At 33.8% G+C, this 5,000-nt stretch overlaps 2 pseudogenes; both read right to left on the bottom strand.

Annotated features, from left to right (window-relative positions):
* LOC125370563 overlaps positions 1–1,169 on the bottom strand; it is a 1,557-nt pseudogene extending 388 nt beyond the window's left edge.
* A 1,420-nt stretch (positions 1,170–2,589) lies between these two features.
* LOC125370662 lies at positions 2,590–3,124 on the bottom strand (annotated as a pseudogene).
* Positions 3,125–5,000: the final 1,876 nt, after the last annotated feature.

Here is a 5,000-nt window from a genome sequence, read left to right as displayed (position 1 = left end):
CTCTGCATGTAGAAAAGGAATAAATAAATCAATCAAATTCCGGGAGGCTTCATGAAGTGCTTCTTTAGGAGTTAAACTCCCATTTGTCCATATTTCGAGAAAAGTATCTCTTGCTTTTCATTCCCATTTCCATAAGAATGAACACTATGATTCGCATTTCGAACAGGCATAAATACAGCATCTATAGGATAACTTCCTCGTGAAAGTTATTTGTCGGTTTTATACGATAGCCGCGATTTCTCCCGACTCTGTAAATCCAATACACAAATCAATTGGTTCCGTTAGGCTAGCGATATGCTGTGTATTATCAATGATTTCTACAAAAGGTGGTAAAATGATGTCTTGAGCAGTTATATATCCAGGACCCTTGACACAAATAGACGCGTCACAAGTTCCATACAAATTGCTTCTCAATACAATTTCTTTCAAATTCATTAAAATTTCATGTATTGATTCTTGAATACCTGCTATAGTCGAAAATTCGTGTGGTATTTCAGATCTTGCACGTGTGATACATGTTCCTTCGATTTCTCCAAGCAAAGCTCTTCGCGTCGCAATGCCTATTGTGTCGGCTTGGCCTTTCATAAGTGGTGATAGAACAAAGCGTCCATAAAAAGACGCTTATTGTCAGTTCTTGATTCAACACATTTCCACTGCAGTGTCCGAGTAGATATTGCTACTTTCCCCGAATCATAATAATATTGAAATCATTGAATTATTTATTTCTCTTGTCTCTTGAAATCTCTTCAATATTTATATTTACACACGCCTTTTTAGGGGCCTGCAGCCATTATGTGGCATAGGGTTACATCCCGGACGAAGCTTAATAATATACCACTTCTGCGAATAGCTCTTAATGCTGCATCTCGCCCGAGACCAGGACCTTTATCATGACTTCTGCCCGTTGCATACCTTGATCCACTACTGTTCGAATAGCATTTCCTGCTGCGGTTTGAGCTGCAAATGGCGTTCCTCTCTTGCGCCCCTGAATCCACAAGTGCCGGCGGAGGACCAAGAAATCACTCGACCCCGTACATCTGTAACGGTCACAATAGTATTGTTGAAACTTGCTTGAACATGAATAACTCCTTTTGGTATTTTATGCGCACTCTTACGTGAACCAATACGTCCATTCCTGCGTGAACCAATTCTTGCAAAGGTTTTGCCATATTTTATTATCTCATAAATATAAGTCAGGGGTCTATGGATATATCCATTTCATGTCAAAATAGATCCTTTTTTATTTATACATTTTTTATTTGTACATCAGATCCTTTAGAGCGTTTCCGCTTAGCAAGATTATCCTTGTCTTTGTTTATGTCTCGGGTTAAAGCAAATTACTATAATTCGCCCCCGTCTACGTATCAGTCGACATTTTTCACAAATTTTACGAACAGAAGCTCTTATTTTCATATTTGCCGTCCCTTAAATTTTGAATATACATACTTTTTTTGAAGAAAATAAGTTTCTTTAAACTTTGAAATCGCGAATTGTATCCCTTGAAAGTGATGAAAGTGAAAGGACTTTTAAGTTGAAAAAAACTGACTAATCATTCAAATCTTTGTTTGTTACGGAGTCTATAAATTAGAAGTGCTCTGGTCGAATTCTAAATACTTAACACTATTTCTGAGCAGTATAGGTATAAAAAAACTATGTTGGATCCTTCCTGAAGCATAACCTAAAACCAGATCTTCATTATCTAAAGGAACTTGGAACATACTATTGAAAAAGTGATTCAGAAATTTAACCTTCCCAAATTGAATCCATTTTTGTTCTTTCATTCCATCTAAAATCCCCCAAGCATCAATTAATGTAATAGGAATGATATTAGAAACCTCTTCTTTCTTTTTTTTTTTCACAAATAAGAAGTTGGGATACAATTCGGATATCCGAAAGATTACCATATATAACACAAGATTTTCCACCGATTCTTTCTAGTCGAGCTCTCGGTCGGTCATTATACCCCGAGAAGTAGAAAGAATTACAATACCCATCCCGCCCAAAATTCTAGGAATTTTTTGATAGTTAGAATAGATTCGTAGACCAGGTCGGCTAATCCGTTTTAAATTTAGACTAGTTCTATAGGGTCCCTTCCTCTTCCTTCTATGTCGTAGGGTTAAAACCAAAAATTTTTGTTGCCTTCCTGGTGTTTCCTGACATTTCACAAACCTCTCGTAAAAAGTATTTTAATAATGTTTTCAGTGATGTTAGTGAATGCTATTCGAACGGTTCCTTTTCTATTCATGTCAGCATTTCGTATAGAGGTTATTATCTCAGCAATAGGATCCCTGCCCATGATAAACTAAATTTTGAATTTCTCTCTAGTTTTGATATAATCAACATACTTTTTTTTTTTCTTTTTTTTTTTTTGAATTACTTATTTTATTAAAGGTATATGCGTGAAACACAATTTACTAATGAAATTCTATTTCATTTTTATTCAAATACTATAACTATACAATAAAAACTATATAAAAATACTATAACTATATACTAGAACTGTATCATGGTCTCATCTTAATTTTAAATGGTATTATCTTCTATTTTATTTAGAATTTTTATTTTATAATACTTCAGGCGCTAATGAAACTATTTTAGTAAATTTAACTGTCTCAATTCTCGGGCGATTGCACCAAAAATTGAGTTCCCTTTGATTTCTTCTTGATCAATGACAACTGCAGCATTGTCATCATATCGTATTATCATACCGTTATCACGTTTGAGTTCTTTACAAGTACGTACAATTACAGCTCTGATTACTTCTGATCTTTCTAGAGGTGAATTTGGTGCCGCTTCCTTGATCACAGCAATAACGTCACCAATATGAGCATATCGGCGATTACTAGTCCCTATGATTCGAATACACATTAATTCTCGGCCCGCTGTTATCTGCTACATTCAAATGGGTCTGAGATTGGATCATATCATTTTTTTTTTTATCTGTTATTTTAATGCAAAGGAAAAAGATATATTGTTTGTCCAAAACAAAAAAAAAACTTTCGATTTATTTTAGCACCCCAAAACAAAAGTCTTTTTCCTTTAGTTCTATATTCCTATCCCGAAATAATGAATTGAGTTCGTATAGGCATTTTTGATGCTGCTATTGAAATAGCCCTTCTTGCTATATTTCGCTACTCCACCCATTCTCATAAAAGTATTCTACCTGGTTTAACGACAGCCACCCAATATTCAGGAGATCCTTTCCCGAACCCATACGTGTTTCCGTAGGTCTTAAAGTAACTGGTTTGTCGGGAAATATGCGTACCCATATTTTTCCACCGCGGCGTGCATTTCGTGTCATTGCCCGTCGTCCCGCTTCTATTTGTCTAGATGTAATCCAAGCGGGTTCAAGTGCCTGAAGAGCATATTTGCCGAAACAAATACGATTACCTCGAAAAGCTATTCCTTTCATTCTTCCTCTATGTTGTTTACGGAATCGGGTTCTTTTGGGTTATAGTTGATGGTTGTTTCTCAATTCCATCTCTACTACAGAACCGGACATGAGAGTTTCTTCTCATCCAGCCCTCGCGAATGAAATGTATATATATGTGTTTGATGAATAATATACTAAATCATGGGATTCTTTGAGATTTCACTTAATTTATTTACTTAATCTAATCTATTTCTAATTTATTTATTAGATTATTTTCTATTTTATTAGATTATTAGAATAGAAATAGAAATTGGTATATATATATATATATATATATTTTTTATTATAATTATGATATCAGATCGCTAAAATTTAGAAATCCAATAATCTAAAAAATTTCGCGGGCGAATATTTACTCTTTCAATATTTATTTTATTTGTTTTGTAGAGCTAATCCACGATCCTTCAGAATAAATGGATTGTCTTTTGGTTCCTTTCGCTATCCTCCCAATAAATCATTAAGATTTGTTTTCAATAAAATCTTATGTATTTACAGGTTCCGTCGTTCCCATCAGCTTCCATTAATGGTTAGGTCTTAATTTTACAATGGAGCCTCTAATTTGATTTGTTCTTGAGCCAATCTCTCAGTCTTTATTGGCTCGAGGCTCTTGATTTTTGTTTTATGAATGAATTAGTTTCATTATAGATCAATTGGTATTGATGCTTTAGTACATTAGCCTTTATCTGATGATTCATAGACCTTACATATCGGAATCATAGATCATTGATATTTTTTCTCTTTCTTTCACCCTTCCATTTATCCGCATAATTTTGATTTTGATTTACAACTCCTAATCAAATCAGATTGGTTTTTCTTTGTTTTTGGTTTTGTTTGTGCAAAAGGATTTAAATTGCCCCAATAATAAATAAAAATATGAGCAATATATCATATCTTGAATGTTTCCTTGGATCTAGATAATGCAAAGCGATGAGTTGGCTATTAGCTGTATTTGGCTATTAGCTGTATATTTATACTTATTAGTTCATAGTATGAGTCAGTCCTTTTTAATCCCGAACCCAAAAACCAACGAGTCACACACTAAGCATAGCAATTATATCAAATTATCAATCGAATTTTTATTTTATTCAACCCTATAGAAATATAATTCGAATTGATTCTTTTTTTAATAATAAAAAAAAAGAATCAAAGAGTTTGTCATTTTGTTTTATCAATAGATAGAATGTAAAGACAAGTCAAGTAAGGGTTTATTATTTTTGTCTAGAAATGTCCAAATTTTTATGCCTAATACCCCATAAATGGTTCTAACTGTATATGAACAATAATCAATTTTAGCCCGAATGGTTTGTAGAGGAACCCTACCTCTCTAATCCACTCGACGCGTGCAATTTCTTTTCCGTCAAGACGCCCCGCAATTTGTACTTGAATTCCTTTTGTATCCGCCTGTTCAGTTAATTCAATAGCTTTTTCATTGCTTTGCGAAATGAAACTCTATTCTTTAATTGTCCGGCTATAAATTCTGCAAGAATATTAGGTGCCCATAAGGGTTTGAAATTTTGTAATAGCAATATTGAGTTTTCGGTTCACACAATTTAGTTCTTTTGTACAT

The sequence above is a fragment of the Ricinus communis genome, chromosome 7, assembly GCF_019578655.1.
Source record: "Ricinus communis isolate WT05 ecotype wild-type chromosome 7, ASM1957865v1, whole genome shotgun sequence".
Lineage (NCBI taxonomy): Eukaryota > Viridiplantae > Streptophyta > Magnoliopsida > Malpighiales > Euphorbiaceae > Ricinus > Ricinus communis.
This window is presented reverse-complemented; position numbering and strand designations above follow the sequence as displayed.